Source organism: Cervus elaphus, chromosome 20, assembly GCF_910594005.1.
Source record: "Cervus elaphus chromosome 20, mCerEla1.1, whole genome shotgun sequence".
NCBI classification, from domain to species: domain Eukaryota; kingdom Metazoa; phylum Chordata; class Mammalia; order Artiodactyla; family Cervidae; genus Cervus; species Cervus elaphus.
This window is the reverse complement of record NC_057834.1, coordinates 103,392,845-103,405,649: the sequence shown is the minus strand read 5'-3', so window position 1 is coordinate 103,405,649 and position 12,805 is coordinate 103,392,845. Positions and strand designations below refer to the sequence as shown.

The 12,805-nt window shown below is 41.9% G+C and overlaps 1 long non-coding RNA gene across 1 annotated transcript; it reads right to left on the bottom strand.

Annotated features, from left to right (window-relative positions):
- Positions 1-1,046: 1,046 nt before the first annotated feature.
- LOC122676679 lies at positions 1,047-11,825 on the bottom strand. The gene is made up of 2 exons (XR_006335629.1): positions 11,642-11,825; positions 1,047-1,350 (listed from the first exon to the last, which is right to left on the bottom strand). It is a non-coding gene; the product is annotated as an uncharacterized LOC122676679 (long non-coding RNA).
- Between the last annotated feature and the right edge of the window lie 980 nt (positions 11,826-12,805).

The following is a 12,805-nucleotide window of genomic DNA, read 5'->3' as shown; positions in this document are numbered from 1 at the left end:
AAGCTGAGCCAGGGCTCGCAATGGAGCCCCTGGGAATTGGTGCTTGCTGGATGGGAGGACAGGGCCTTGTAAAGCCTACAAATCTTTTATTATTCTCTGCCGCAGCACAGCGAGATTCAATTCTCTCAGATAATAGGTAAATAATAGTTAAGGATCAGGCTGTTAGGCTCAATTTTCTCTCTTTGTCTCTCTTTTTTTTTCTCCCCGGTTTCATAATTTAAAGTAATGCCATTACTGTAACCATTCCAAATTCATTTGTCAAAGAGACCTGGAACATCATTTAATTTTAATCATGATAACAAGACAATGTGTTAATAATTCCAGGTCGGAGGAAGGCATTTGAAAACTTGTTTACCTGTTTATGCTCTCTTACCATATGCAAGAAGAATTTATGAGCCGGCCCCATTTTTCTTTGCAGCCGGAGACGGATTTGGTGACTTCTTGGGGCCTGGGGGCAGAATTGGGAGTTTGTAGGCAAGTGTGTGTGACTCAGGCTTATGTGTCAATCGCCACAAACTTCCTGCCTGGGCACATAAGGGCAGCTGAGTAGAGAGTATCACAGGATTCAATTTTGTGGGCTGTGTGGACATCCGGCTCTCGGACTGGGAATATCCACGTTGTCTTTTGGATGCCCAGAGGAAGGGTGGCATCAGCGAAGGACTCACATTATTGCTGCAAATATTAATATCATAAAATTAAATATTGTTTTCAGGAATCTCGGTTTCAGTTTTATGTAGTAATTCTTTCAGCTAATTGTTTTCCTGCACCCTGATCCCGTAATTAGGGCCTGACTAATTATCTAATTACTAAGTAGCAGAAGGGCAGGTTGATGGCGACATTTTCGCCATCTTTCAAAGCCTCGTTATCCTTGTGAAAGTCACGGTTTCCTCTGGCTGCAGGCAGCTGCGGCAGACCCAAATGTCTGCTCACCTTCCACATTTGTCAACCTGTTCATTACAGTGGTGAATTTGACACATCAGAAATGTCCCTTTGACAGGAAAGTTTATCCTGGAATGAAAACTGAAGCAAAAGAAAGAAAACCAAAGAAAGATGAAAGTGTAATTTATATTCTCAGATTTGCAATTGTAGTCTTGTCTTAAAGGCAGGATATATGTCAGCTCTTTAGGAGCTGGGAGATGCTTGCTCCTGAAGCCTGGGGGCTCACACAGGCCTGATCAGGGGCACAGAGGGTCTTGTTCATTTCACAACCCAGTGGGGCTTCCCGACGCTGAGTCGCTGTCACTCTGGTCTGGCCGGCCGCCCACGAGTCTACCCGCAGCACAAGGAACTCACACATCTTGGGAGAAATTATCCCATAAACTCCAAAAGGCCGGAGACCCTATTATTTGGCTGCACAAACACCAGGTGACTAACACACTGGTTAATCAATAGCCCAATTTTGTTTAATCCTTGGGTTTTCACATTTAACACCTTTTGTCTGTCCCCTTTTCCATTTTTGCTACACAGAAAAATCAGCCAGTCTTCCTTTTTGTTTTTTGAGGCAAAGAAGGATGAAAGGTTGGGAAGGGGAAGTTAGACTCTCTTGCCCCTTATCTCAAAAGTGACCAAATATTCTGAGCTTGCCTCACATACATCCCTGGACATCCCCCTAGCTCCTCACAGCCTCCAAAAGGAGAAAACCTTATCAGACTATCAGAGCGACTCTGGTGAACAACACACACCTAACTGAAGTAATAATTGTTGAATCATTATCAGTTATAACCCCAACCAAATATGATTGTATATTCAATTGGTTTGGCGTAGATAAATGTATGTTTGTGCAATAAATGCATCTGTCAAGATTTTTTTTATGCTCTAAGCTGGATTTTCATTAATGAAGGAAGTATTAATTTAAATTAAGCACTCTGAGATCTTTATTAGTAAAGTAATCAGCAGCAAATAAGCTGGTTAATCAGTTTATATATCCATATATATCTTTCAGAATCAATGTTTTCAATTGAGACCGTTGCCAAGTGGTTAGAATAAGACAGAGAGAAAACTTGCATGAAATACATTTCATTTGCTCGGCTGACGTCTGCCGAGCCCTATCGGCGTCTCTGAATGCACTCATTGATGCAGTTACGATGACTGTATAAAATGTGTTTAATTGGCATGAAAAGGCACTAACCGAGAGCTGGTGGGGTTTCCATTATCTGGGTGGACATCTTATTTACTTTAGTGGATCCTGAGAGCAAGATGAAAGTAGATGAGAACTGAGATGGGGGTGGGGACAGAAGCTGATGGAGTTTTGGGGTTGGTGGGGGGTGGCGGGTAGGGAGCTTTACAATCATCCGGGCTATGCAAAATGCGGCTTTGTGTTGTCCCTGGTCTCAGGACCGGTGGAACATTTTCTTAATTAGAATCTGCAAAATTGTGAAGCTGGAAGCCCTGTGGTTCCTTGCTTTTTGCAGCTTGTGTTTTTATACAGCCCATCCCTTCAGTGTAGCTCAAAACCCGGGTAGAGGAAAAGTGTCATTTTTAGCTTCAACCTGGAGCCACATGGAAGGGGGCAGGGGTGCTTCTTCTGTCATTTGAATTGCTCAAATCCCTTGAGATACTGTACATGGCACGGTACTGTTCCTTCTGCTGATTCCTGGGGTTACCAGCCCCCTGCCGAGAGCATACTTAAGTCAATATTTCTGTTAATTGTTACATTACAAATTGTTCCATATCCCAGTGGTGGGAGTTCACAGTGATACCAGCTGTGGAATCACAACACCTACACGCAGTCCCAAGAGGTCCCCACGTGCTGTGGGATTTGCCTTTTGAGAATGTTATTTAGTGTATCATTCACACGTCAGCACTAATAGAATAGAGAGAAGACGGCAATAGATTTATTTTCATCCTATCAAATCCTACATGGAGAGGTCTTATTGCCATGTTTGATGCGGGCCTGGCACTTCTGGAGTTCAGTAATGCATTCATATGCTTATACTCACCACCTCCGTTTTCAACCCCAATGTCTCTCGGGCAATGTGTCTAATTATGAGCCATGTGAACAATGATTATTAAAAGCTGAGACAGATGCATAAGAGAATATATTTCTTACATTACACAGATACGCTTTATTGTATGTATTTCGTCTGCAGCTCATGGAGAGCTTTGTGATGAAGTATGGTTTCTATGGGAATTATTGGAAGGCTTTAAGTTTCTGAGTCTGGGAAGTTGGAAGCTTAAATAAACTGGCAGGTTGGATCCCTCTCTTCCCTAATCTCAGGGTCTAGGGCACATGTGTTCCATCAGGCTCTGGGCAAATCATGCCTAACTTCTGCTTGCAGACAGGCTGATGCAAACTTTCCCCAAGTACTGGCTGTCACAGCCAATGGAATGCTCAGGATTCATGAGAAATATCATTAGCTCTTTGGAGGAAGGCACTAGTAATAAAATAAGCCTTTTTGACCAACTCATCTTTGAAGGTTCCCCCCCACATTGGAAATTTTAAAGGGGAAAAGGTAAAAAAAAAAAAGGATTTTAGGTTTGCTGTTACAGAATAATCCTACAGAAACATCACCCCTGATAACTGGGCAACCACAAATCCTATCTTCTGCTTAACCCAGTAGAATCCTGTGGAAAACTGGGTGGCCCGTGGGACTTGCAGGCAGTGGCATCCAGTCTTAAGGGCTATGCTCTCCCTGACAAAGTGGTTGGAAAACTCTCTTTTCACCCCTATTTTTTTCTCTCATTGTTCCCTAAAAGACCTGAAGTGCCATTGGTCACTAAATCTCCCATAAAAACAGTGACTTTGCATTGAAATGTATGTAATGTAACCACACGATGGTAGTGGTTTAGTTGCTAAGTCATGTCCGACTCTTGGGACCCCAAGGACGGTAGCCTGCCATGTTCCTCTGTCCATGGGATTTCCCAGGCAAGAATACTGGAGTGGGTTGCCATTTCCTTCTCCAGGGGATCTTCCCGACCCAGGGATCGAACCAGAATCTCTTGCGTCTTCTGCATTTGGCAGGCAGAATCTTTACTGACTGAGCCACCAGGGAAGCCCCAGTATAACCACTTAGTAGATGCCAGATATACCAAGTAATTTCCATGCAATTACCTCATTTAATTTACAGAACTCTCCTATGACTTGGAGACTTTCATCATGCCTTTTTTTACAGATGAGAAAACTGAGTCACACAAGGTCCCACAGCAGAGCCAGGCATCCCATTCATGACTCTTTGACCCAACCAGTGAACCACTGTTCTCCACCACTCACTAAATTTCAGCTCTGTAAATTTAGCCAAGGAATAACATGATTAGGGCCTCCCTAGTGGCTCAGCGGTAAAGAATGCACCAGCAATGCAAGAGATATGGGTTCAATTCCTGGATTGGGAAGATCCCCTGGAGAAGGAAATGGCAACCCACTCCAAATATTATTGCCTAGGAAATCCAATAGACAGAGGAGCCTGGCGGGCTACAGTCCATGGCATTGGAAAAGAGTCAGACACAACTAAGCAACTGAAATACACAATAACATGACTACTCCTGGCACAAAGGTTATCTCTAGGTATCTTAGTATTTTCAAATAGCCCCAAAGGATTCCCCTCCCTCTTCATCACTACCCCATTGGAGTTTAGCTAAATATACTGCTCCTTCATGTCTGTGCTCTGCACTCATTGTCACTGGATCCTATAAGGGATACAGATTCCCACATATGGTCACCCAGATCTGCTTCTAGTTCCCAAGTTGTGAAATAGGGCAGGGTGGTGATAGAATGAGTGAGAGGCTACTACATCCCTCAGTGACTCCAGGGGAGTTGGAGTCATATGCAGAGGGCAGTGTAGGTAGGAGACTCAGCCCTCCTACTTGTCAGCCATATAACTGTGGGCAGTGACTTGACATTATGGTGACTCATTTGTGAAATGGGAAAAATAGCATCTGTTTCATAGGGGTATTATGAGGATTAGATGCGTCATTGTTAGGTGTTTAGTGTGTGATCATAGCCATATGTCTTAGCAGTTCCTGTTGTGATTCCTTGTGTAACTCTCAAAGTACAGACAGAGACAATGCTCTTAAAAATTTGGACTCAATCCAGATTGTCAACTTGGAAAACCAAGACAAGGACGAATTTGTCCACTACGACTGGGAGAACTGAGTGACCTGAAGAATTGGGCTAGTGTTTTGAAGCTATCTAGACATGTCCCTAATATAAATGCTTGTCCACAAAACTGCACAGTTTATTTGTAAGAAATGCCATTCATTCCACAAAAACATTTTGTGCTTCTGCTCTGGACCAGGTAGGTACTAGAGACACAAAGTTGAACAAGCCTAAGGCTTGGTTCCCATTCCCAAAGAGCTCACGAGCTAGATGATGGCAAATAACCTAACTGTACTACAAACAGGGCAAATGTAGTAAATGTCTTGAGAAAAAGAATGAAAAAGGTGGAGGGGCTTAGCTACTTTTGCATTGCTGGGTTTGAACAGTCACTGAAGCTTCCCACGGCAAGTAACATTTGAGTCAAGGCTTGAAGAATGAACTAGAGTTTGCTGTTGGAGCATGGGAGATGAATATGGTCAACCAAACAGAAAGAACATCTTGAAGACATGCATGAAGCTATAAACACTTAGGCTGTGTTTGGGGAACATTCTATGTATGGTGGGGTGCAAATTGGGGTGAGGCAGGCTGTGAAGCAAATCACTTGTTTCCTAATAGACAGAAAGTAATGATGTTTCACTTCTTTGGTTGTAAGCAACAGAAATAAAGGCCAGATGCTTGTGTGTATTAGTCACTCAGTCTGTCTGACTCTTTGTGACCCCACAGACTGTAGCCTACCAGCCTGCTCCTCTGTCCATGGAATTCTCCAGGCAAAAATATTGGAGGGGGTTGCCATTCCCCTGTCCAGGGGATCTTCCCAACCCAGGGATCAAATCTGGGTCTTCTACATTGCAGGCAGATTCTTTACATCTGAGCCACTCCAGCTGCTTAAGCAAAAGGAAACTCTATAGGAATGATTTGGGGCACCAGCAGGAGGGGAAGGAAGGTGTCGTTCTGCAGTTACTGCCCCGCTGTTTCTTCTATCCTTGCTTCATTCTGATTAAAAAAAAAAAAGAAATCCCAGGAGAGAGACTGGCTGAGCTCAAGTCACATGCTTACCTCAGGGTTTTATAGGTGATGAAAGGAAAGATTGGTGGGCAGAGTCTCCAGGACCCTATCAACTTCTAAAGTAGACAGCACGCTAGAGGGCACCAAGACTATGAGTAATCAGGAAAAAAGGTAATTCCCCCAAAGGAAATCAAAGTGCTGATAGGAAGGGCAATTATTTGATGGACAGACAGCTGTCCATTATAAATCAAAATAACAATAGCATCTGTTTATTGACCATATGTCATATATTGTGCTGAATATGTATTTTTCATATTTGTTTTGTTTAACCCTGATAACAATTCTTGGAGTAGGTGTACTCCCACTTTATGGGACTGGGGTAGGCATATCCCATTCTTACAAATGAAAAAAAATAATCTCAGAGAGATTAGGTCACTTTCCCAGGGTCACACAACTAGTGAGGGAGCAAATTTAAATTCAGACCCAAATGCCTCTTCCAGGGGATCTTCCCCACGCAGGGATCGAAGCCGCATCTCTTATGTCTCCTGAATTGGCAGGCGGATTCCTTACCGCTAACGCCACCTTGGAAGCCAAAGAACCACCATCAATCTGGGGGGCCCAAAGAGCCACCTCATAGAAAGGAGAAAGTTACTTTGCTTACAGGCTGTGCAGACCAGCTGAGAAGCATTTTCTGCATGTGGGCTGAAACCTAGTCTCTCCAACACTTGATGGGTAGCAAGCAAAACCACAAATCAATTCATTCCAAAGCAATTTACAGTGTTGCTTCCTTTTGAGCCCCAGGAGTGGAGAGGTACACAACCACGGGCTCTGAAGCCTGTTGTTTTAACTAATGACTGAATAGGAGCTTCTGCAATCCCTGAGGGCAGATCTCCGGGATTAGAAAAATTCCAGATGAATTATCCCCAGAAGGTAGTGGGGATCACTTGCTCATCTCATAATAACATTTCCCAAAGTACTGGGCCTGACATCCTCAAATCTACACCACATATTCAGTATAAGTAGGGAAAATTATTTATTCACACTGTCTAGTCACCTAGTCAGCCAGTGAATCATTAATCTAGTCTCTAGGGCTAAATGCTTATAAGTGTTATTTAATCTGCCTAAACAGTGCGGGTAGGCATATAGGATTTTCATTTTATGCATAAAGAACTGGCATCTCAGATAGGTGGAGCAACTAGTTTAAGGTCACACAGTAAGTAAGAGACTCCTTCCCGGTTGCTATGCATTGTTCTGAGTCATGAAAAGTGAAAGTGAAAGTGAAGTCGCTCAGTCGTGTCCGACTCTTTGCGACCCCATGGACTATAGCCTACCAGGGTTCTCCGTCTATAGGATTTTCCAGGCAAGAGTACCAGAGTGGGTTGCGCATTTCCTTCTCCAGGGGATCTTCCCGACCCAGGGATCGAACCCGGGTCTCCCTCATTGCAGGCAGAGGCTTTACCCTCTGAGCCACCGTGAGCACTCAGCAAATGTTCACGGACCTGAATCTCGTCACAGATTTTGAGCAACAGTGATGGCTCTGTACCAGTCTTCACAGATACCTTACCTGAATCATCCAGAAAGGATCTACATTGCCTCCTGCCAGGAAAGGATACCTGAGAGTTTCAGGGTTTCTTCTTTGGTTGTCTGTAATTTTCTCAGATCTGCCCTCCCAGATGTCTTAACTTCATGCTCAGGCTAACTTTCTCAAACGCAGCCAAGAGGGTTGTTAACAGCAGTTGGGGGAATACAGCTAGAAGGGAAGAGAGATAACCTTCCCCTTGATTGTCCTTCCTATTGGTATGATGAGGTCAATTTAGGTCACAGATCCATTCCTGAACCAATTACCAACACCCAGGGAATGTGGAATACTAATTGGTTGAAGCTAGGATACCTGAGCCAATCACAGACAAGGATGTGTTATAGGCGTCCCATGATTGGTTTAGCCCAGTATGAGTCAGCATCCCCTAAATCACGTAGCTTATGTAGAGGAGGGGTGGGTACTTGAATAAAAACGGAGTTGTGATAGGAGGGAGGAAGAAGGCAACGAATGCTAAGCCACTTCAACGACCACTTAAGTGCGTACACACATCTGTCCTAAGACTGTAAGCTTCCTGAGATCAAAGACAATGATTTACTATTTTTTTTAAACAGCACATCCCAACTCAGGTATCAGCACATACATGAGTAATCTTTGGGGGGGAAATGAGATGAGTTATAGTTATTAAAATGTTACTGGAAAAAAAATATTACCGGAGCTGAGTTTTTTCATTGTAAATTAAAGGTTTGCACCAGGTAAAGGGGAAAGACACTATTCTCCCTGCCGGATCTCTGTTTGCTATATGAATTAGACCTTTCTAAAAGACATGTTTCTGTCTGCCAGGCTTTAGAAACAGTGATCTAAGAGTCAGACATTTCCTATTAAAGTTTAAAAAACATAGCTTTAAGTCATACATTATATTGAACGCTTTCATATCTCATCTGATTCAGTAGGTTTTAAACCTCACAGAGGTCACATTTTGAAACAGTAGTCACTTTTTACAACATCTCCAAACATTAAATAAAAATAAAAATTATTATGAAGAATATAGATGTCTATAGAGACCACTAACATGACACGTGAATATTATTATTATTAAGGACAGTATTATTTGGAGTCTGAAGGTTATAATGGCTGGCTCATCTCTAAGCTTCATTTTTTTCTTTATTGAATTGAAGAGGGAAGGGCAGATTCTATCAATGCTCATCTGTTTTTTTTAAAAAGCCTATTTAAAATGTGGGTTCTTAAGCTGTGGCAACCTCAGGGATTCTATGAATCCCTAAAATATGTGCAAAATTGTGTATGTGTGACCGTTTTTATCTAAAAAGAGAGGGCTCCTAATTTTTGTTACATTCTGAAAAGGGTTTTTGATTCACAAAAAAAGTTTAAGAACCACAAATATTAGAGGCAAATTCCCTCAAGACCTTAGTTGTCCCAGTGACTGGGGTCTCACATAAAGAAGAAAAGCTATTCCCAGGGTCAGACTATTAACTTAAATTGGTCGCTTCCAGGAAATAGGTCATCCTTAGATTTCTCTTAGGACATTTTAGCTTCAAGAGTTATAGAGTTAGTAGATATTGGAAATGAATGGGGCTCTGTAAGGAAACATCAGAGAAGCGATTCCTCAGCTCCCACATCCGCCCAAGCCCACCCCTGAACCTTTCTTCAACCCTCTCCTGAAGCTAAAAGGGCCTATTCTGAAACTCATCCTCATTGGTGCCCACACTTGCTGTGGACAATGTGTAATTTGCCTCGCCTGCCTAGGGACTTTCCCTTAGTTAACACTTGTAAACAGACATAGAGCTAGTAGTTTACTGTTTGTCTCTTAAAGCTTGCAATTTTGATGCATCACCCACTCAATTATAATATGTAAAATAGTTAAAGGAAAGTAAAATTAGGAAGGGGTTTGGCTGCGTGTGTGGGTGCACGTCCCCGGGTGTGCCTCCAGGAATGGTTCTGAAAAAGTGCTATCTGCCTCTCGCCATGAAGCATCCTTGTCAAAGTTGGAGGATTTGTATTGTTAGTTATCTGCTTTTTGTTTCCCTTGTTTCAATGTTCAGTTGCATTTTACTATACAGAACTTAAAGGATGCATTCAAACTTATGGAGCGTGACATTTTAACTATCTCATCTCACCATGATTCATCTCAATTTACTTGCCTCCAAACTGTAGTCTTGAGAAAGCACACCATCTCCAGCTTCTCCAGTGGGTAGAAAACCGTGTTATTGTTGTTTAGCCACTAAGTTGTGTGTGACTCTTGTGAGTTCATGGACTGTAGCCAGTCAGGCTCCTCTGTCTATGGGATTTCCCAGGCAAGAATACTGGAGTGGGTTACCATTTCCTTCTCCAAGAGATCTTCCCGACCTAGGGACCAAACCCGTGACTCCTGCATTGGCAGGCGGATTCTTTACCACTGAGCCATCAGGGAAGACCAGAAAAACGTAAACACCATTAAATGAGAACAGTGTCAGCTATCTTGTAAGCTAGGTTCATTCATTAGATCCTGACTGTTCTCCAATGAGATATTTACCTTTTGAATGGGTACTTAGGAACCTCAGCAATGGTCTCTGCAGTGATTGCTGAATGTTCAATGGAAACCAACAAAGGTTACAGAACATGATGAATCAAAGGATCCCAAAGGAACATGGGGATGTGCTGAACCAATCAGCCTAGCAGATCCTTAACACTCATATTTGAGGCTCCTGTTCCCCAAACAAACTTGCTTCACCCCAGATGACGCATTACCTGCAAAATGTATCAATCTCATGACCCAGGATGTTGCTGCCAGAGTATATTTTACTGTCTTTAGTTGAATTCCATTTTAGAGATAACCTCAGCTGAACTTTGGTGGTAAAAAATCAACTCTGTCTGCACTCTCTCTAGGAGCATCTGCTTCAGAATAGAATGAATCAATAATGAGGTCATGAACAAATATTATTAATGCCTTTTATTATTTATATGGATAATAACATGTCCGATTGACACACAACTTTCTACCTCTCTAGTCTAACATGCGTGACCCTTAGCTCCTTCTCTCTCTCTCTTTCATTCAGTCACAGTTACAGTGAATAATATAGCACAAGCCATGACCCCTTGACCTTTATGAATTATCTGTTTAGAAAGATGTGAAGCCACCTTTTATAGCCACTATAATAGATACTTAGACATAGTGGATCAATAGTGAACAAGTTCGCTGGTTATAGTTAATGGGTACCAAAGGAACACTGTGACAGTGACCTCTGACACCGTGTCTGACAAGAAATCTTTAGAGCAAAAAATAAGGAAGACAGACAGTTTTTAAAATTATTAATGTAGATCCATAGCAAATCATGACAGTTTTCTCAGGTGGAAATAATTCAGATTTGCAGGAAGTCACTAATTCCTGCAAACCCCTTAATTTGGACCCCCCCAAACTAGAAATAGCAGTCCAGTGTTGGAAACAGCTATGGTGCCAGGCCTGACACAAGTCCATTTGTTATCCAAGGAGAACCAACTGAGATTGTTTTCCTGTCAAAGAGGACTTTTCTCTTTATGGAATAGGCTGTCATTTATAATTTTAAGCAGGCACAGATTTGTTAAACAGCTACACGGTAATGGGTTTCTATAAGAAGATCCACAGACCCATAGTTCTGGAAAGAAATTGAGCTTATGAGATATTTAAAAACCTAATGGGAATGGAATATTTGGGGTTTCTTGAAAAGATGGTTTCTGCTCTGCACATTGTCAAGGGAATTTAACAATAAATCCATTGTTGTGTGTCTGAGAGTCTGTTTGAGGCAATTATATTTTCATACATCCTATGGAGTTGATCTTAAGGAAATCCACCAGGGCACCAAGCCCACATTTTCATGTCACTGCACTGCTTGGAACTCCCCAGGGTGAACATTTAACGGGGGCAAGCAGGTTTCAAAAGAGTCAGGAAAACAGCTGATTTGTGAGTGGTCTTGACGAGAGTGGACTGCAGCATTCCACCTGGCAAAGAAATTAATATACACAGAGTCCAATCCAAAAGAGAGGAAAGGTGTGTGTGTGCAAAGTCCTTTTCACTTCACTCCACATGTACATACCGTATTATGATGTCACACTCCAGTAGCATTGCTCTGAAGTCTCAATGGTCTCCCTGCTGTTAAGCACCATTGAAAACACATTTGTCCTGACCGTTCTTTTCTTCTTATCCCCCTCTCATCTGTGTAAGATGAATCACTCCTGGATCCAGGCTGGCTCTGAGGGCAGAGCTGGGTCCTGACGAGGTAACCAGCCTCCTATGGCTTAAACATTTTAATTAATTTCAACACTAATGCACAAATGAGAGTTAATCACCCCACTGCAGTGCTGTCTAATTTACTAAGTTTATTCATTAAAACTTTCCTTACTAAACTTTGATTGCATGTCATGCTCTTTTGGAGGCTTTTCAGACTGCCTTAAGGGTTTTAAAGTGATATCTTGGGCAGCTGCTGAAAGCTTTCAGTGTTTGCTTAAAGGGAAGAATGGGGAGAATCTGATCAGCAAGAAATCTTCTCTGTGCTGAACAAGGAGCCTTTTAGGTGGCAGGAGGCCTGTAAAAGTAGGTTTGTTTTTAAGCAATATATAAAAAGGAAAGAGAAACTTAAGTTATCTAATAAAAGAAATAAAATCAGTCACCTTAGTACTTGGCAAAACTTGGAAATACATTTCAGGGTAAGAGGCAGCCATCCTTTAAAAATCCAACAGAAGGATAGCAGCCTGTGTATTCATGCGGGGAGAGATATTCATAACAGGTTTGCCAACCTTATTATTTTGGAATCAACATATTACACATCTTAGGTACACAGTTTTGCTCATTAAATGCTAGTACCTAAATTTTTACAGATATATTGTTCCAATAAAGTCTTTTATTTGAAATTAACTCCTGAAAACTACAATTATTAACTCTCTAATTAACAGGATTCAGCATCAGGGGACAAAATACCCCGTAGTGTCAGTTACAGAAAGGCAGTTCTCAGGCTGACAGGTTAAACACTTGCAACTGCTTTTTCAGTCATTGACAATGTTAGTGTCTAAAAATGTACTTCTTCCCAGTTCCTATCTTTCTATTCCCCATTCTGAGTCAGAGAAAATACTTTAAAAGTTTAATAAACACTCCAATAACTTGGGAGGAAAAATTCAAGTCAGAGTTATTAATGAAAGTACCACTTCTAATAGGCCATGAATCAAAATACAAGTTTTCACATTCATTTCCATGTTCTATAAAT